Here is a 21,517-nt window from a genome sequence, read left to right on the forward strand (position 1 = left end):
ACTGGCCTGACGGATCGTCTAAGGCCCCTTATGACTCTGTGTGAGACAGAAGACTGGCAGGTACTGGGAGTCTCAGATCATGGACGGAGTAGTCTTTCCGATTCTATCCTGCCTCAGAGATTTTTTTCATTCAAAATTCCCGGGATACCCCATCCTAAAAGATTTGTCTAAGATCCCAGATTCAGGTGGCGGTAGAAGAAGAAGAAGAGTTCCATTCCAGACACTCACCTCAGTCCTTTCTGCTCCATATCAGCCTCTCCTTTAACCAGAGTGAGCACGCTTTAACCTGTAAGGCTGACAGGCACTTTCTAAGTCTACCCTCAACTGAGGAAACCTCCTTCTTCTAGCGCATAGCGAGGGATTACAAATGCATGCAGAATGTGTTAAAATGAAAATTCTTCAGCCTTCCAGAAGAAAGAAAGCAAGCTCACCTTGACCTCCGCAGCAGATGGCTGAGTTGGGGGCCTGGTTCTGGGGGCTTCTCCTGTGGTCGGCCAGTCATGCTGCTTTCATGCTGCTGGGCAGGTGGGAAGAGGAGACCTGGTCCTGTGGGGAAAAGAAGAAGGAAAGGTCATTTCCTCACATTTGCCCCTAGTTCTCCATCACCTCCTGGAGAAGACACTACCAGAAATCCCAGGGAAATTCCTGAGGCTGTCCTCACCCACTCTTAGGTAACAAGGAAGCAGACAGGCATGCATTCAACAAACGTTTCCAAAGGCCTGCAATGTGCCAGACAGGGCACTGAGGAATGAGGCCACAGAGATGAATTGCATGCAGTTCCTGCATGTGGGAAACAGTCAGAGAGAGGGACAGGGAGACCTGAGTTTCATTAGAATATAATTTGCTAAGTTCTGTGATTCCCCACATTCGTTCACAGCTGACTTTCCTTAAGGGGAGCTACAGCAGCTTACAGGTGCCTTGGCATAGAGCTTCTCAACTTACTTGTCATGAAGGATCAGTTTTTAAAAAAAATTTCCAAACCATTACAGATGAACACTTTTATTTTATTTTTTTGAGCTGGAGTCTTGCTCTGTCGCCCAGGATGGAGTGCAGTGGCGTGATCTTGGCTCACTGCAACCTCTGTCTCCCAGGTTTAACCAATTCTCCTGCCTCAGCCTCCCAAGTAGTTGGGACTACAGGTGTGCTCCACCATGCCCAGCTATTTTTTTTTGTATTTTTAGTAGAGGCGGGGTTTCACTGTGTTAGCCAGGATGGTCTTAATCTCCTGACCTCATGATCCACCTGCCTCGGCCTCCCAAAGCGCTGGGAGCAATCAGGCCACGCCACTTTCATAAAATATAGTAAAAATAAACTGATAAAAAATGAAATGAAAAGATACTGATACAAAGTGCAAGCTCACTTTTTAAAAAATTTTATTTTTTATTGTACTTTAGGTTCTGGGGTGTATGTGCAGATCATGCAGGATTGTTGCATAGGTACACACATGGCAGTATGATTTGCTGCCTCCATCTCCCCATCACCTACATCTGGCATTTCTCCCCATGTTATCCCTCCCCAACCTCCCCATCCCCCCGCTGTCCCTTTGGCTGCCCCACAACAGACCCCAATGTGTGATGCTCCTCTCCCTGTGTCCATGTGTTCTCATTGTTCAACACCCACCTATGAGTGAGAACATGCGGTGTTTGATTTTCTGTTCTTGTGTCTGTTTGCTGAGAATGATGGTTTCCAGATTCATCCATGTCCCTACAAAGGACACAAACTCATCATTTTTTATGGCTGCATAGTATTCCATGGTATATATGGGCCACATTTTCCTTGTCCATTCTATTGTTGATAGGCATTTGGGTTGGTTCCAGGTCTTTGCTATTGTAAGCAGTGCCACAATGAACATACGTGTGCATGTGTCTTTATAATAGGATGATTTATAATCCTTTGGGTATATACCCAGTAATGGGATTGCTGGGTTAAATGGAATTTCTATTTCTAGGTCCTTGAGGAAGTGCCACACTGTCTTCCACAATGGTTGAACTAATTTACACTCCCACCAACAGTGTAAAAGTATTCCTATTTCTCCACATCCTCTCCAGCATTTGTTGTCTCCAGATTTTTTAATGATTGGCATTCTAACTGGCGTGAGGTGGTATCTCAATGTGGTTTTGATTTGCATCTCTAATAATCAGTGATGATGAGCATTTTTTCATATGTTTGTTGGCCTCATATATGTCTTCTTTTGAAAAGTGTCTGTTCATATCCTTAGCCCACTTTTGGATGCTTTTTTTTTTTTTCTTGTAAATCTGCTTTAGTTCTTTGTAGATTCTGGATATTAGCCCTTTGTCAGATGGGTAGATTGCAAAAATTTTTTCCCATTCTGTTGGTTGCCAGTTCACTCTAATAATTGTTTCTTTTGCTGTACAGAAGCTCTGGAGTTTAATTAGGTCTCATTTGTCTACCTTGGCTTTTGTTGCCAATGTTTTTGGTGTTTTAGTCATGAAGTCCTTGCCTATGCCTATGTCCTGAATGGTTTTGCTTAGGTTTTCTTCTATGGTTTTTATGGTATTAGGTCTTATGTTTAAGTCTTTAATGCATCTGGAGTTAATTTTAGTGTAAGGTGTCAGGAAGGGGTCCGGTTTCTGCTTTCTGCACACTGCTAGCCAGTTTTCCCAACATCATTTATTAAACAGGGAATCCTTTCCCCATTGCCCATTTTTGTCAAAGATCACATGGCTGTAGATGTGTGGCACTGCCTCCAGGGCCTCTGTTCTGTTCCATTGGTCTATATCTCTGTTTTGGTAACAGTACCATGCAGTTTTGATTACTGTAGCCTTGTAGTATAGTTTGAAATTAGGTAGCATGATGCCTCCGGCTTTGTTCTTTTTGCTTAGGATTGTCCTGGCTATGTGGGCTCTCTTTTGGGTCCATATGAAGATTAAGGTGGTTTTTTCCAGTTCTGTGAAGAAGCTCATTGGTAGCTTGATGGGGATAGCATTGAATCTATAAATTACTTTGGGCATTATGGCCATTTTCACAATATTGATTCTTCCTAACCATGAGCATGGAATGTTTCTCCATCTGTTTGTGTCCTCTAGTATTTCCTTGAGCAGTGGTTTGTAGTTCTCCTTGAAGAGGTCCTTTACATCCTTTGTTAGTTGTATTCCTAGGTATTTTATTCTCTTTGTAGCAATTGTGAATGGGAGTTCGCTCATGATTTGGCTCTCTGTTAGTCTGCTATTGGTGTATAGAAATGCTTGTGATTTCTGCACATTGATTTGGTATCCTGAGACTTTGCTGAAGTTGCTTATCAGCTTAAGGAGATTTTGGGCTGAGATGACGGCATCTTCTAAATATACAATCATGTCATCTGCAAATAGAGACAATTTGACTTCCTCTTTTCCTAATTGAATACACTTTATTATTTTTTTCTTGCTTGATGGCTCTGGCTAGAATTTCCAATACTATATTGAATAGGAGTGGTGACAGTGGACACCCTTGTCTAGTGCCAGATTTCAAAGGGAATACTTCCAGTTTTTGCCCATTCAGTATGATATTGACTGTAGGTTTGTTGTAAATAGCTCTTATTATTTTGAGATATGTTCCTTTGATACCTAGTTTATTGAGAATTTTTGGCATAAAGGGCTGTTGAATTTTGTCAAAGACCTTCTCTGCATCTATTGAGATAATGATGTGGTTTTTGTCTTTGGTTCTGTTTGTGTGGTGAATTACGTTTATAGACTTGCGTATGTTGAACCAGCCTTGCATCCCTGGAATGAAGCCTACTTGATCATGTTGGATAAGCTTTTTGATATGCTGTTGCAATCGGTTTGCCAGTATTTTATTGAAGATTTTTGCATCTATGTTCCTCATGGATATTGGCCTGAAGTTTTCTTTTTTTTGTTGAATTTCTGCCGGGTTTTGGTATCATTTTATGTTGGTCTCATAAAATGATTTGGGAAGGATTCCCTCTTTTTGTATTGCTTGGAATAGTTTCAGAAGGAGTGGTACCAGCTCCTCTTTGTACATCTGGTAGAATTCAGCTGTGAACCTGTCTGAACCTGGGCTTTTTTTGGTTGATAGGTTATTAATTGCTGCCTCAACTTCAGCCCTTGTTGTTGGTCTATTCAAGGTTTCAACTTCTTCCTGGTTTAGGATTGGGAGGGTGCAAGTGTCCAGGAATTCATCAATTTCTTCCAGGTTTACTGGTATATGTGCATAGAGTTGTTTGTAGTGATCTCTGATGGTAGTTTGTATTTCTGTGGGATCGGTGGTGATATCCCCTTTACCATTTTTTATTGCATCAATTTGGTTTTCTCGCTTTTCTTTTTTTATTAATCTGGCTAGCAGTCTGTCTATTTTGTTGATCTGTTCAAAAAACCAGCTCCTGGATTTACTGATTTTTTTTGAAGGGTTTTTTGTGTCTCTATCTCCTTCAGTTCTGCTCTGATCTTAGTTATTTCTTGTCTTCTGCTAGCTTTTGAGTCTTTTTGATCTTGTTCGACTAGCTCTTTCAACTTTGACGATAGGGTGTCAATTTTAGATTTTTCCTTGCTTCTTATATGGGCACTTATTGCTATAAATTTCCCTCTAGACACTGCTTTAAATGTGTTCCAGAGATTCTGGTACATTGTGTCTTCATTCTCGTTGGTTTCAAAGAACATCTTTATTTATGCCTTCATTTCATTGTTTATCCAGTCAACATTCAGGAGCCAGTTGCTCAGTTTCCAAGAAACTGTGCAGTTCTGAGTTAGTTTCTTAATTCTGAGTTCTAATTTGATTGCCCTGTGGTCTGAGAGACTGTTATGATTTCCATTCTTTTGCATTTGCTGAGGAGTGATTTACTTCCAATTATGTGGCCAATTTTAGAGTAGGTGCAATTCGGTGCTGAGAAGAATGTATATTCTGTGGATTTGGGGTGGAGAGTTCTGTAGATGTCTATTAGGTCTGCTTGGTCCAGATCTGCAAGGTTGGATAGCCTTGTTAATTTTCTGTCTCGTTAATCTAATATTGACAGTGGAGTGTTAAAGTCTCCCACTATTATTGTGTGGGAGTCTAAGTCTCTTTGTAGGTCATGAAGAACTTGCTTAACATACCTGGGTGCTCCTGTATTGGGTGTGTATATGTTTAGGATCGTTAGTTCTTCTTGATGCACTGATCCTTTTACCATTATGTAATGCCCTTCTTTGTCTCTTTTGATCCAAGCTCACTTTTAAGTTATTCGATCCAACAGATTATTCTGTCAAATTGGCATGAAAGCTACTAAGCATGGATTCTCAATTTCTGAACTGATCTCATGGACCACTAAAGAGTTTGCAGAGAACACCACTCCTGAGCCACAGCTGAGGAGTAGCATTGCTATAGTTAAGACTTCCATGTTGCAGACCTTTCCTAAGACGTCTAGTTGATATCTTGGTTCACAGACGGAAGCAAAGAAGAAAAATGATTTTAAATTCACTCTCTGGACTATAAAAAGTTAGTTCAGACAGTCTCTCTTTGGAAAGGAGAACCACAGCAGGAGCTTTGGGAAAGTGTGGTTCCATGTTGTCTGGAGACAGGTGGTGGCACCCCCTATGTGTTAAGATAACAAAGTGTGAGGCTCACGGAAAGCTATTCCTGGAGCTCTCTCCTCCACCCTGAACTTCCCAACCCGAACTATGGCAACCCCGGCTGAAGCTTCCTCCCTGAAAGAGAAGAACAAAGAGTCATCTATTAAAATGAACTGGGATATTTCAGAAAATAAATCATTTTCAAAATGTCAAGAAGGCTGCTGGTATGCATTCCTACTATTTAATGCTATAAAATAATTTTTTAAAATGAGAAATCCTTTGTCTGTGACAGCCAGCTTTAAAAAAACAAACAAACAAAACAAACAAACAAACAAACAAAAAAACCTTTAACTGCCTATTTCCTTAATAGTTGAGGGAAGCATTACAAGTCATTTTCACCCATTTGAATGTTTAAGAGAAAGTGCTCATTCTTCTGAATTCACCGCTTTTAAGTAGTTCTTATTTTAAGCTTTAGAAGATAACTCTGCAGAAGAAAACTTCCTTTTTCAAAGCCTTGTTTGTTTTTTTTTTAAATGCAAACACATATACACTCTCAGTCCCTGCTTCAAATGTTAAATCATCTGCAATTTTGGAGTTTGTTGCTCGTGAAATTCTAGCGATAAGCACATCACAAACATTCCTATAGCAACAGAGTGTTTTTGAAGCAACATCTGTAATGTTACAAAGATTGTATATCATTATCTCTGAATGTTGGCGAAGGGAAGGTTATGGGGAATAACTGTTTATGTACAAATAAGTCAATACAATAACTGGCAACCTGAATAGCAGACCTTACCGAGGAGCTAAGCATGGCACGGGTGGGAAGCAGGAATGCACTTCATTCTCTTTCTATGAATAAATTCACCAACCTTACCCTCTATGTGTGAAAATAACTCTCTAGGGTCCTCTCATGAGTCTTTGGAACTGATTGTCTTATGGGCAAGAGTTTGTCTTAAATAATCATATGGTCAACTTTTATTGACCATCTACTATATGTCAGGCATGGGGCTAGACTCTGGGCTTCTAAAGATAGGTTTTTCTTCAAAGAGGCTCAAGAGCGACATATAAACAGATAATTACAATTCCCTAAGAAGAGATTATTGGCTGGAGCTAAGGAAAAGGAAATGAAATTAACTAGCTCAACCCACTCATCCAATGGAATTCATCCATTCACCCATTCAGTGTTGGCTGGTGCCTAGTATGTACTAGGCAAATGCTAGGTACTCGGCATACAACATCTGAGCAAGACCACTGTGTTCTCTACCTTCATGGAGCTTACAATCAAGTGGGAGGAGGAAACCAATATTAACAAATTAGAAATAACTATAATGGCGTCTTAAAGAAACATAGCTAATGCATAATGGCATATGCCAGAAGGTGGACTAACATGGACATGGGTCAGCAGTGCTTTCCTAAGGAATTAGTCTTTAATATGAGCTCTAAGAATAAATTACTGAAGTAAAGTAGGGAGGGCAGCAGGGGAAAGATAGAGAGCAAGGGTGGGGCTGGTACACCCAGTAGCCTGTGCTAAGGTCCTGGAACAGGATGGAGCATGGCGTACTCTAACTATGAGAGAAGGCTCTTAATAAGGATTGCACTGTTTCTTAACCTCATACTGTGCTCCAATCACAATTCAAGACAGGCATTAAAGATGTACAGGTTTAGCTGGGCACAGGGGGTCACACCTGTAATCCCAGCATTTTGGGAGGCTGAGGCGGGTGGATTGCTTGAGCCCAGGAGTCCAAGACAAACCTGGGAACATTGTGAAACCCCATCTCTACAGAAAAATACAAAAATTAGACAAGTGTGGTGACTTGTGTTTATAGTTCCAGCTACTTGGGAGGCTGAGGTGGGAGGATCACTTGAACCTGAGAGGCGGAGGCTGCAGTGAACAGAGTTCGCACCACTGCACTGCAGCTTGGGTGACAGAGCAAGACACTGTCTCATTAAAAATAAATGTACAGGTTTTTCCCCAAAGCACCCAAGAAGTTAACTAGGGCAAATCAGGAACATATTGTGCCTAAGTGCTAAATTCTCCCCCTTCCCAAACTGGCATGAGACATCTAAAACAGGGGCACCCTTGCCCTCCCTCCCAACATATGATCAGTTTTAAGATGCTTATCTACTTTTTTTTTTGCAACAGTGGTTACCTTCGTTAAATTCAGTTTTGCTGGTGGCAAAATTAGGTGGGCAATGCTGACATAGGGATGTGGATAAGCATTCTATTAAAATTATTGCTGGAGAAGCCCCATGAGGGCGTTACCTTATAAGGAAGGTCATGTAATTTCATGCATAGCATGTGAGCTTTGGAGCTAAGGAGACCTGGGCTCAAATCTGCCCCTGCCCCTCACTGGCCATATGCCCTTGTTCCACTTTTGTGAAATGAGATTAGCAGTGTCTTCCTTGCTGATCAGGGAGATCAGTGAGAGCGTGGGTCCCTCACTGAGCACACTGCCCCTGCTCCCAACAGGCCCTGGATAAGTGGCAGCTGTTGCTAGCACTATACCCAGTGAGCAGGAATAGTCATGCCCTCCCTCTATGTGAAATCCACAGGAATCCACAAGGATTTCCCAGCCAGTGCTGAGACTCTGCAGGGCAACTTTGCAAGGGCTCAGGGTCAGCAGTCACTGACCAAGGGTCCTGATGACTTGCTGTTTCTTGGTCTGTGCCTTCGAGGGTCCCCAAACACTGTGCTGAGAGATCCCAGAACAATCCAGATACCTGGCCCCTACCCCTTAGAAGTCAGTAGAACCCCCCAAGCTAAGACAATGAAGAAAGTCTCCAGACATTGCCAAGTGTCTCTTGCAGAATCACTCCCAGTTGAGAACTACCACTCTACCATGTACAGAAAGGACTATCTACAGCAAGAAGTAGCCAGCTCACAAAACCAGCGTGCTTGCAGACAGCTCCTCCCAGGATCTCAGGGTCTGAAGTCAGCAGACCTGGGTTCTAGTTCTAATTCCTCCAGCTCCACTATAATGACTGGGGTCCTCTTGGACAAATAGCCTAATCCCAGATGGCAGGAGAGGTGTAACAGCTACCATATCCCTAAGATCGAATTGAGACCAGACATGTTGCTGGGACTTCCCAGACAGTGCCTCTAGTATTTACAACAATCCTGCTGAGGTGCTGCAGGGATCACCGTTCTACAACTGAGGAAGCCAAGGTCTGATGCCTTGCCCAAGGCCACAGAACTGAGTGGAGGAGCAAATCCTACCCTCTTTACCCCATCATCCTACCTCCTTACAGGGGTAGAAATCTTATCTCCTTCCCATATGACCAGTAAAGAGGCAGTCCTGGAGGGTTGTATGACTTTCTAAGGACCTGTCACATCCATCATGCCACCAGCCAAGGCTAGAATCTTCCCAAACCCCACACTGCTGTCAGAACCCCAGTTTCCCTTCTTTGGAGGTAACAAATGCCGCCTCACCTGACACACTGCTATCAGAGTTAAGGGAGAGTGAAGATTAGGGGTCTTAGGGAAGGAAGAAATGAATACACAGAAACAAGCACTTTGAATATCTAAAAGCCCAAATCAAAGAAGGGTTCTCCGCAGCCCCAAGACCACTGAAAAGAGAACAACTCACATCTACCAGACAAGGAACGGGGGGGTTCAGCCAGGGGAAGGGAGGGACACAGGATATAAACTATGAAGCAGGACCAAATGAAGTGTGAAGAATTCCCTCCATGCCACCCACAATTCATTAGAAATTGGCACAGATTTTAAAAAGAAGAAAAAGGAGCAGGGGAAGGGGGATGGAGGAAAATGGGGAGGAGGAGGAGGAATTAAATGTGAGAACAGAGCATCTGAGAAACAGTGCAGAGAGGAATCGCTGCAATGATCCCAGGCTCCAGTCACCTAGGGACCCGCCATTCTGTCAAATAAGTTCTATGTGGAGGTGACAGAAGGAGATGTAATTTTCAAGTGAGGCCCAGAAGCTTTTCAGATGTGAGGAAAACTCCCATTCTGTCTCCAAACATCTCTCTCTCTCTTTTCTTTCTTTCTTTTTTTTTTTTTTTTTGAGATGGAGTCTCACTCTGTTGCCCAGGCTGGAGTGCACTGGTGTGATCTCGGCTCACTGCAACTTCTGTCTCCCAGGTTCATGCAATCCTCCTGCCTCAGCCTCCCAAGTAGCTGGGATTACAGGCGTGTGACACCATGCCCGGGTAATTTTTGTATTTTCAGTAGAGACAGGGTTTCACCATATTGGCCAGGCTGGTCTCGAACTCCTGACCTCAAATGATCCACCTGCCTCAGCCTCCCAAAGTGCTGGGATTGCAGCCACCATTCCCTTCTTTCCTCCTTTCTCTCCTTTCTTTTGATGCTCTTCTTCTTTCTCCATGGAGGCTGAGAAAAGAATAATTTTCATGCACTGGAGGAACGGGATCCTGCCCAAACCATGATGGGATAGAGGCAGATCTCTTAATCAGGCCCTCGTGTATCAGCTCATTCCAGAGCACAGAAGCTTGGGTCTTTCACACCAATATCAGAGCAGCTCAAACGCTGACAGCATGTCAGGTGGACTCACCACAGGCCAACATGGGTGACAGGCCACCATCTACTCCCCAACCTCAGGCTGCCCACCCTCGCTTGCTCACAGCTCCAACCAGCATGTCTTTCAAGTCCTCAGACACTCCAGGCTCTTTTCCACCCCAGGGCCTTTGCACATGCCAGTCCCTCTGCCTGGAATGCCCTTTTCCCAGTCCTCCCCTCATTAGTGTCTACTCAGCTGTCAGGCTATAGCTTTGGGAAGATGTCTCTAACTCTCTGAAATGTAACTGGGCAGCAGCATTTATCATAGTTGTAATTAATTAATTCTGTGATTAACGAGTTGGTCTCCCCAGTCAGACTGTAAGCTCGATCAGGGCATGGCTAGGTCTGTTTTTTTTCGCAGCTGTGTCTAATGGCCTGGCACAGCAGTCAATCCTGATTGCACATCAGAATCACCTGGAGCTTTAGAAACCAGGGATGCCTGGGTTCCACCTGGGTTCTTGAACACGCTGTTAAACAAGAGCGTGTAAATCTCACCAGGCGGTTGTGATATGTGTCCAAGGTTGAGACCGCCGACTTGAAGAAGGGGCCCTTGGCTTATGTTCTAGAACAATCTTGAAGCAGCGCAGGGAGTTATATTAACAGTAGGACCTTGCTCCCTTTGCTGGCCTAGACAATGTATCACTTAAATGTTGTGTTCTGCTCTAGAGATTAATTTTGAGGAAATTCCACAAGAAGAAAATAAAACCCTCATTGTTAAAGAGGAAGACTATTTCTTTCATGAAGTACTCCCCACACGCCTCCTCCCCGACACTCCTCTATCCCCTTTCCCGGGTTTATATCACTTTCATTCTCAGGGTCACAGGATCAGCTCGATGTGTTTCTGAAATACATTAACTATTTGGAGTAAAATCCTTTAATTTTTAGTTAAAACAGATCCAGCGATATTACACAGTAGGACACAAAATTCCACATTAAATTTTATTGAAACAGGAGAATTCAAGGCCAGTTCATGTTGGAAGCACCTTTACCTGTCCACCCTCCAGGCTAGCCTCAGGTGGACAGGTAAAGGTGCTTTGCAGAAACTCACCCAGGGGACACCAGGGATGGGACATTTGTGCTGATCTGGCTTTCCCAGGACAAGTCAGTACAAACTGTTCCTTTCTACTCAGTTGTGCTTACTAAAGGGGAGACAGTAAGATGTATGAAAAAAAAATGCAACCCCTATCACAATAGCACACGAAGTAATAATTCCAATTCCCTGATGGGCTTCTCCAGCCCAACAAAGGAACTGCTGCAGGGAGTCCCAGGACCTGGGAGCAGTCGACTCTGACTGAACTCACTGAAAGAGGAGCTCTCATCAAAGCAGTGGTTCCCCAATTTTTCGGGTTCACAGGAACCATCCTGGGAACCTGTGAAGAATGAAGCTTCCCTTCACACCCATCGGCTTGGCCATAACCAAAAAAACGAAATCACAAGTGGAAGTGGGGACGCTGGCACACTGTGCATTGCCAGTAGGATGGAAAATGGTGTGGCCACGGTGGAGGGCAGAACGGGCAGTTTCTCAACACATTTAAACATGGAATTACCATGTGACCCAGGAATTCTGCTACTAGGTATATGCCCCACATCACTGAAAAAAGGTACTCCAACAGAAACTTGCCCACAAATGTTCCCAGAAACATTATTCACAATAGCTAAAAAGGTGGAAAGAACTCAAATGTCCATCAACTGATGAGCAGATAAACAAATCTGTTATATTCGTACAATGGAATATTATTCACCAATAAAAAGGAATTCAACACCGATATATGCAACAATATGGATGAACCTCGAGAACAGGATGTTCAGTGAAAGAAGTCAAACACAAAAGGTCACACAGTGTATGGTTCCCTTTATCTGAAATATCCAGAAAAGGCCAATGCATGGAAACAGAAAGCAGGTTAGTGTTGCAAGGGGCCGGGGAGAGGAGAATCATGAGTGGGTGTAGGGTTTCCTTCTGGGATGACAAAAATGCCTTGCAACTAAATCGAGGGAGGTTGCACAACATCGTGAATGCACGAAACGCCAGTGATTTGTATACTTTAAAGTGACTGTGCAGCCATAATGAACGAGATCGTGTCTTTGCAGGAACATGGGTGGAGCTGGAGGCCATTGCCTTCAGCAAACTAACACAGGAACAGAAAACCAAATACCCCATGTTCTTAGTGGGAGCTAAATGATGAGAACTTATGAACACAAAGAGGGAAACAATAGACACTGGAGTCTACTCGAGGGAGGAAGGTGGGAGGAAGGAGAGGAGCAGGAAAAATTACGATTCGGTACTGGGCTTAACTCCTGGGTGATGAAATAATCTGTAGAACAAACCCTCATGACGCAAGTTTACCTCTGTAACAAACCTTCACATGTATCCCTGAACCTAAAATAAAAGTTAAAAATTTTTTACATGAAAAAAAAAGTGACCAATGTTAATTTTTATGTCATGTGAATTTTACCTCATTTAAAAAAAAATTTTTTTTAAAGAAGCTTCCTGGGCCCTACCATTAGAGACTTTAACTTATTAGGTCTGGGATGGGCCCAAGGACCTGTTTTTTGTTTGTTTGTTTTTTGTTTTATACTTTAAGTTCTGGGGATACATGTGCAGAACATGCAGGTTTGTTACATAAGTATATACATGCCATGGTGGTTTGCTGCATCCATCCCCCCGTCATCTACATTAGGTATTTCTCCTAATGCTATCCCTCCCCTAGCCCTCCTACCCCGAACAGGCCCGGGTGTGTGAAGTTCCCCTCCCTGTGTCCATGTATTCTCATTGCTCAACTCCCACTTAAAAGCTTATCATCACTAGTCATTAGAGAAATGCAAATCAAAACCACAATGAGATACCATCTCAAGCCAGTTAGAATGGTGATCATTAAAAAGTCAGGAAACAACAGATGCTGGAGAGAATGTGGAGAAATAGGAATGCTTTTACACTGTTGGTGGGAGTGTAAATTAGTTCAACTATTGTGGAAGAAGCGATTCCTCAAGGATCTAGAACCAGAAATACCATTTGACCCAGCAATCCCATTACTGGCTATATACCTAAAGGGATCTATTTTTTAAAAGAACATCCTGGGTGATTCTGAGATAGGTGGTCCCTAGAAACACAGCCTAAAGGCAGGGGCGATTTGTGTAAACAATGCCTTTACTTTGGATAAATCCATAATGACTGATACTATTCACCTACTGGGTGTCAAGTATCTGCCAGGCACTGGGCTCAGTACATTTAAATGCACTATCTCAGAATCACATGGCAAGGCAGAAATGAGCTCTTTTATTTTATAGATGAGGAAACGGAGGCTCAGAGAGGCTAAGTGCCCAGGGCACAGAGCTAACAATGGATTCGAATCGGTACCTGTCTGACTTCACAGACCGTATTTTTTCTCTCTCTCTACTCTATGCTGCTGTGTTCTTCAACAAGCTCTTTCAGGCAACAGGAATATCATCTCTGTGTTATATGTGCAAAATGTTGTTTATGTTCCAGACTTAGATCATCTTATTCCAAGGTGTGGTGTTTAGATCTGAAGCCTTAGCCTCCCTGGGAATTTACAGGCTCAGTCCTCACCTCAAGTTTGCTGCATCGGACTTTGCTATCCTCAGATAATTCACATGCACACTGAAGTGTGAGCAGCCCCGGCCTTTCTAGAGCTGTGCTGTCCAATATGGCAGCTACTAGCTGTAAATGGATATTTAAATGACGATTAATCACAATTAAATAAACTTAAAAATTATTTTATTTTATTTAATTTGTTGAGACAGGGTCTAACTCTGTCATCCAGGTTGGAGTGCAGTGGCATGATCAGGGCTCACTGCAGCCTCAACTTCCTGGGCTCGAGTGATCCTCCTCCCTCAGCCTTCCAAGCAGCAGGGACTACAAGCATGAGCCACCACACCTCTCCTTTAGCAGAGACAGGATTTTGCCGTGTTGCCCAGGCTAGTCTCCAACTCCTGGGCTTAAGCAGTCTGCCTGCTTTGCCTCCCAAAGTGCTGGGATTATAAGCATAAACCACTGCACCCAGCCTAAAATTAAACTTAACTCAGCTTTTCAGTTGCACTACTTTTTATTTTTCTTTTTTAAGAAACAGGCCCTCGCTCTGTCAACCAGGCTAGAGTGCAGTGGCTTGCTGATAGCTCACTGCAGCCTCTAACTCCTGGGCTCAGGTGATCCTCCTGCCTCGGCCTCCCAAAGTGCTAAGAGTATAGGCATGAGCCACCACACCTCGGCCTAGACATTTTTTTTTTTTTTTTGAGAAGGAGTCTCGCTCTGTCGCCAGGCTGGAGTGCAGTGGCGTGATCTCAGCTCACTGCAATCCCAGCTTCCTGGGTTCAAGCAGTTCTCTGGCCTCAGCCTCTGAGTAGCTGGGATTACAGGCACGTGCCACCATGCCCAGCTAATTTTTGTATTTTTAATAGAGGCAGGTTTTTACCGTGTTGGTCAGGCTAGTCTCAGACACCTGACCTCATGATCCGCCCGCCTCGGCCTCCCAAAGGGCTGGGATTACAGGTGTGAGCCACTACACCCGGCCCTCAAATTTTAATATGCTCAATAGCCACATGTGGCCAGTGGCTACCATATTAGACAGCACCAAATAGAACATTTCCCTCAATGCAGAGAGTCCTATTGGACAGAGCTCTCAGAGCAGCGTAGCTCAGCTTTGGGATTTGTGACACTGCGGGTTGGATAATTTTGTTGTGGCTAGGGCTTTCTGTACATAGTAGAGCAGTAGTTCTCAACAGGGAGTGATTTTACTCCTCAAGGGACACTTGGCAATCTCCAGAGACACTTTTGGTTGTCACAGCTGGGGGAGTTCTACTAATATCTAATGGGTAGAAGCCAGGGATGCTGCCAAACATCCTGGAAGGCACAGGACAGCCTCCAACAAAGAACGATCTGCTCTGAAATGTCAGTAGGAGAAACCCTGCTCTGGAGTAACCAAGAGAACACTGCCGGTCTCAGCAGAACTGAAGGCAGGAGGCTAAGGAGACCAAAGCACCCCCATCCCCAACCGTTTGTCAAATCCCAAGAAGCCTTCAGAACTCTGAGAAGCTACTCTCTGAGACAGCAGGTGTCTATTTTTGCCAAAGATGCAGAATAAGAAGGTCTGGTTTCCAGAATAATCTATAAACTCATTACTAAAATGAAGTCCCGGCCAGGCACAGTGGTTCACACCTGTAATCCCAGCACTTTGGGAGGCGGAGGTGGGTGGATCACCTGAGGTCAGGAGTTTGAGACTAGCCTAGCCAACATGGTGAAACCATGTCTCTACTAAAAATATAAAAATTAGACAGACGACAGACATGGAGGCGGGTGCCTGTAATCCCAACTACTCGGGAGGCTGAGACACGAGAATCACTTGAACCCTGGAGGCAGAGGTTGCAGCCAGCCGAGATTGGGCCACTGTACTCCAGCCTGGGCGAAAGAGCAAGACTCCATCTCAAAAAAAAAAAAAATCCAATCCCAAGGGCTAGGAAAGGAAGAAATTCCTTTTTGGCATTGATGTTTGGAATGTGTGATAAATTCTGCATGGAAACCACAATCTGCTGTTGCTTAGGTATGGATATATCACTCATTCAATTGTCCATTCATCTATTTATTTATAAATACTTATTGAGCACCTACTATGTGTTGGGCACTCTTCTAGTGTTGGAAATACAGCAGGAAACAAAAGGTCCCTGCCCCTGTGGAGCTGATATTCTAGTGCTTACTTGTATACTTACAATATACAAGTACACAGGCACGTGTGCAATGTCATGGCAGGTGTGATGGGTGTCATGAAGGGAATAAAGCAGGGTAAGGGTCAGAGGAGTGATGAGCCTGGGTGGGGCCTAGTCATGGTCACCAGAAGGGGTGACATCTGGGCATAGGCCTGAATGAACTGACTGAGCCAGGTGACTCAGGGAAGAAAAAGAGTCTCAGGCAGAGGACCTAGCAGCTGTGTCCTTCTACTCTTTGGTGGAATGAGCTTGGTGGAGGGAGCCGATCGGTGCGGTCAGAGAGACAGGGGGCCAGACCACAGGCAAAAGAGATCATGGGGGGCTGTGAGCAGAGGACAGATGGAGTCCGATTCATTTTTCACGTGGAGCGCAAACTACAGGAGGCCAAGAGTGGAGAGAGCTGTTGTAGTCTTCCAAGTAAGAGAGGGTGCTGGCTTATTAATTAATTAATTAAATCATCAATATTAATACAAATCCTCTACTGGGCCAATGCTATTACTCTTCTATTTCAGATGTATCATGGGGAGACCAAGCATTGCATTCCAGCTACTTCTACAGGAAAAGGCATTCTGAGTTCCATGATCAACTTGAAATCTTTCCCATCTACTTTGGTTTTAAGCTGGGGGCTGTGTGGTCAGATAGAAGATAGCAAGAAAGGGAGTCAGGGATGAGAGCGGATTAACAGGAGGAAAAAGGGCATCTCCCCTCATCACGCCCTTTTCCCCAGAGTCCCCAGAGAAAAGCGGTCTGGATGGAACCTTACTATCACACTCCTTCCAAGGCTTGCTGGGCGCAGAGATGAGCCCCAGCTGTTCAGCTCCAGGCTGGCTCTCCCAGATGGTGGCACTGCAGCTGTGTCCCAAAGAGAGCTACGGAGTCTTTCTCAGAAGTGGGGAGCCCCTACTTTAGAGTTTCTGAGGATTCAAGACAGTACTGGATCGTGGAGTCAGCGGATGTGGGGCAGAAGAATCCCCCCTGTGCCGCTTACAAAATGCACAACCCCAGGCCTGTCACACAATCTCTCTGATCCTCGGCATTCTCCTCTGCAAAATGGAAACCTCTCCGGCCTCTCAGAGTGATTTTAATGGGTCGAAGCAGACAAGGCTGGCGCTGGGTGTGCCCGTTTGGGCATCTGCACCCTGGGGAGCAGATGCAGATGCTCCATCCTCCGCAGGCACGTGTGTTTGTGTTGTACTCACATCCAGGTAATTTGGCTTTACCCGGGGAAAGGGGCTTCCCTTGCATTGATTCATTGGCTCCACATACATGCACTAAGTCTTAGTGCTGGGCTAAGTCGTGTTGGGAAGAACAGTCAGAGGCAGCCCCTACTCTCCAGTAACACATGGGCAGTGTGGGAGACAGAGATGAAACAGGTTCTACTAATTTTCCTTCTCCTTCAATGCCTGGTTGCCCGAATAGTTTTCTTGCCTTCAGACTAGAGCCACCAGCCTTTTGGGGCCTACAGATTCCCCTCATCTACCCATAGCTTATAGCCTCGACCCTGGGGCAGTGCCCTCTGCTCATTTCCAGACTGGCAAGCAGGCCTGATTGTTTCTGCTGAAGAAAGAAAAGATGGTGAGAGAAAGACAGGGCTGGCTGGGCAGAGAGGGGAATCAGTGGAAGGTTTGCCCTCAGTAAGGCTTTCCTTCCAGCACCCACTTCCAGGACACTCGTGACCCTGAGATGGTTCGGCATCTCTCTGGTGCTTCCCAAGGAACGTCTTCAAGAGAAGGCTCCAGCTCTGAGTCATCTGAAGCAGAGAGGAGACCTTGTAAAAATAACTCTTAAGTATGAGGCTCCTGTATTCATATTATTCACGATACAAAGAACAAAAAAGCAGGGCAGGAAGCAGAGGAGGAAAGTGTCGTTCACATCAGTTTTCTTCATATGACAAGCAGCCAGGAACTCACTTGCTAAGCCCCATCTCTGTCTCTCTGTTTCTCTCTCTTTCCTTGGAGTGATTACATAAGCTGGAAAGGGGGTCTCCTCTGCACCATCCTGACTCTCCCACCAGCCCCTCTCCATCTGCCGCTTGTAAATCTGAGCCTTCCCAGTAACCCTTACTGGGATGCAAACGTGCTCAAGTTGTGCCCTCGCCAGGGATGTGGGCCCCAGAACATGGAACTCCCGTGAAGACCCAAGGGCCTTCGCTGAACCCCAGGTGTGGGATTTCTGGCACCGTGACTATGTGAGGGAGAACCTATGGGGGAGGCTGGCAAGGTTGGCCAGGTCCCTGAAGGCATAAGTGGTGGAGCTTCCTTGAAAGACCTTGGATTTCAGCATGTTAGGATATGTGGGCCTGGGGAACTCTCCTGGTCATATTCAGGACTTTCTGGGCTCCAAGTGGAGAGGTGCTGCAGATTTGCTTCTACACTGCTTTCTGGGAGCCAGGGTCTATTACAGATCATGGAGGTAAGGACAGGGATTGTGAAACAAGGAAGAGCGCCTAGTAAGAGGAAAAGCAAAGGACTTAGACCAGGAGCCGGGAGGGATGAGAAATAAACTAGATCCTGGGGGACAGGGAACAGTCGGAGATGCGGTCCTAAAGGGTGTGTTTGCACTTATCAGACATGGCCCTCTCTGGAGAGGTGCCATCGTGATGATCCTGACCGCTTGTGGCTTTTAATTAAAGACACACTAAATACTTTTAGACAAATGCACGTACATATGAGGAAACAAAAACCTCCACCATAGCATGGTAAGTATAAGCTTCGGCTAAAGTCAGAACTCCAGCGAATGCCAGTAAAAAGAACTATTAGCAAATTCACTGCTTCGTGCTTCGTAAACATCTCTATTCACAAGAAAACATGCTTTAGCGTATGAGTCTACCCTGATGAAATTCTTCATCAACATAAATTCCTGGTGTTACAACAAGAAACCGAGCTCACCCGATGCTTTCAAATGTGCACAGTTTAACTAGGGCAGCGGTCCCAGCAAGCCTTGCAAAGTTAAGCTCATGTATCTAAAAAAATACTGCTTGAGTGCCTCAATGCTAGGCATTGTTCTCCGTGATTGGCATACAACAATGAACAAAGATGACAAAACTCCCTGCCTTCATGGAGATTTCATTTTTAATAGGGAGAAACAGAAAATAAAAATCATCATAATTAAAGTGTATAGTGTATTAGATGGCTGTAGACGCTATGGGAAAAAATGAAATAGGAAATAGGGAAGCCCTCTCTGAGCAAAGAACTGAAGGAATAAGAACAATGAGATTTGGGGAAAGAGCATTCTAGGAGGAGGCACAGCAAGGGCCCTTGTGGTGGATACACGCCGGATGTTCCTGAGAAATTAGAAAGGTGTGGCTGGAACCATGAAAACCAGGAGATAAGTGGTAGGAACAAGGTCAGAGATGCTAGAAATGACTTTAAAACAAAATGGAAGGATAAACATGATGGAGCAAATGGGTTGGAAGCATATGGTGCTTAGGAAAGGCCAAGGTAAGGAGGCGTCATTTGAGCTGAGACCTAAATGAGCAGAGCATGAAGATGTGAGGATAGAACCTTCACAGCAGTGGGGACAGCGAGTTCAGTGGCGAGTGTGCCGTGGGTGTGAGGCGGCGGCGTGGTAGGAGGGGTCTCCAACATGTAGGGTAGTGTTCTCCACCTGGAGTGATTTTGCCTTCCAGAGAACATTTGGCAGTGTCTAGAAACATTTCTGTGTCACGACTAGGGAAGTGCCATTGGCACCTGGGGGGCAGGGATGCTGCTAAATATTTTCCCATGTGCAGGACCATCCCTTTCAAGGCAGAATTCTCTAGCTCCAAATGTCCATAGCACCAAGGTTGACAAACCCTGGTGCAGGGCCTCATAAGTCACGGTAAGAAGTCTGGGTGCTCACAGAAGCACACTCCAAGGACTTTCTAATGCCTCATGCCTGCTGGAGTGCCATCCTTACATGTGGCACATCCAGATCTAGAGTATGCATGTTGGGATGAAAGAGAAGGGCACTAGGATTGGCTCTCAGAGCACAGAAGGAGGGGTCGAGGCAAAGAAGCTGTGACAAGGTCACCCCAACCTAACTTGGAGCCAAGAGGGAGCCCCTGCAGTAGAGACAAAGGAGGTCAAATGAAGGGGGGCCATGAGGCTGTCTTCCTGCAGCTGATGTCCTTTAAGGGACCAGGTGGGGTCCTGGGTCAGGACTGGGGAGAGGAGCCCCTTCCCACCCCCATCCTGGCAAAGTGGCTGAGGGCTAGAGAATGCTGCAGGTCTGAGCAATGTGGAAGGCACAGGTTAGGACCAGTGTGCAGACAGCTTAAGGCTCAAGAAGGACATCGCCAGCAGAAACACAGGCAGAGGCAGAAGAGAAGGACTTGGGTGGGGGTGCTCTCCCCTGGTACCTGGAAGATGCACATGAGGAACCAAAGGAGGCCTAGAAAATAAGAGGCTGTTTTGGGCTGATCTAAGATTTGGTTCCTCCTGCAGAATGAGTTGTTCTCTGCTCCACTAGGGGTGGGGGGCTCTGGACGTCAGGCTGCCTGGCTAACAGGTCTACACAAACGGCACTTCAAGTCACAAGCTATTTCATTTCTCTCCCAAAGTCAAGAAAGTCCATGGGTCTGGGGAAGTGGCTGTGATGACCAATGACTCTGGCATGCAGTTAAGCCCAAGCGTGCCCCTCCTCCTCTCCACATTGCTCATCGTGATGATTCATCCAAAGAGGCCGGTCCGCCTCAGTGGAAAGAAAATCTAGGTGAGGGTCTCATTACTTAGAAATGGGAAAAATGCCTCAGTGTAGGAGCAAACTGGAGCCCTTCCTGGTCACTATCTAAAGAAGCTTTTCCAACTTGGGGAGTCACAGTGACTTTGTTCTAACAAAATTTTGGATCGCATTTTCAGGTGCATGTTTATGTCTGCGCAAGCAGGCAGACACCTTCATTAATACTCTTGAAACCACCTTTGCAAAGATCATGATAGTGAGAGAAGTCTAGCATGGCTGACTCCATCTTGCCTCTGGCCTCAAAAGTCAGCTGCCCTCCTTCATTCCTGGGTGTAAACTAAGCTAACCATGGGAGGAACTTAGTTTATTGTCTAACTTTGAAGCAAGATGATACCTGTTCCTTCCTGAAATGAACCCCCTCCTTGCTCAGGGACCAAAATCGCCTTTGTAAAATTAATGAAGCGCCACAAGATTAGGGTTCTGGGAGGGGCGTGATTCTGCTAACATGTAGATGTAGCTGAATGATAACCAGCCAATGCCCCCCAGCTTGCCTTTTTATAATCCCTTGCTACTCAGGAGTCATGTGGCCAGAGGTCACAAGATTTGTGACTTCCCCAATTGCTCCTATAGATAACATCACGACTGTAGAACCTAAGATGGGTCTTTTGAGATGCTTTTCAGACTTTCGCATTCTGCAACCAACTGACTCTATGTGGACCCAGGACTCATGACGACCTGTCCTGTGACCTCCTAACGTGGAGGCTGACTCGGCCTACAAGGACCATTTTCCACACCCCTATGATTTCAACCCTCACCAATCAGTAGCACCCATTCCCCTGTCCACAGAATTATCCACAGAACACCCTAGCCTCTGAGTTCTCTGGGAAATCGATCTGAGCAATAACGCTGGTCCTTCTGCTTGGCTGGCTCTGCCTTAGTTCAGCTCTTTGTCTACTACAACACTGTGGCCTCACTGAATTGATTTTGTCTGTGCAGAAGGCAGGAGGAGCCTGTTGGGTAATTATGCCCTCACTCAGCACTAGTTTCCTCCTCAATAGTTTTTGTTTGTTTGTTTGTTTTGAGACAGAGTCTTGCTCTGGTGCCCAGGCTG

General features: G+C 45.2%; 1 protein-coding gene across 16 annotated transcripts in view; it reads right to left on the reverse strand.

Moving 5' to 3' along the window:
- The window catches only part of TRERF1 (transcriptional regulating factor 1), a 233,789-nt gene that overhangs the window by 73,374 nt on the left and 138,898 nt on the right, over positions 1 to 21,517 (reverse strand). For 15 of the 16 annotated variants that reach the window (XM_032299404.1, XM_032299416.1, XM_032299415.1 and 12 more), the window contains one exon: positions 432 to 546. The gene's annotated coding sequence lies outside the window, so the exon portion shown is untranslated. Of the gene's footprint in view, positions 1 to 431; positions 547 to 17,417; positions 17,498 to 21,517 lie in introns of all 16 variants that reach the window. The other variant, XM_032299409.1, reaches the window with a different exon arrangement.

This window comes from Sapajus apella, unplaced genomic scaffold (genome assembly GCF_009761245.1).
Source record: "Sapajus apella isolate SASKATOON/1434 unplaced genomic scaffold, GSC_monkey_1.0 scaffold41, whole genome shotgun sequence".
Taxonomy (NCBI): domain Eukaryota; kingdom Metazoa; phylum Chordata; class Mammalia; order Primates; family Cebidae; genus Sapajus; species Sapajus apella.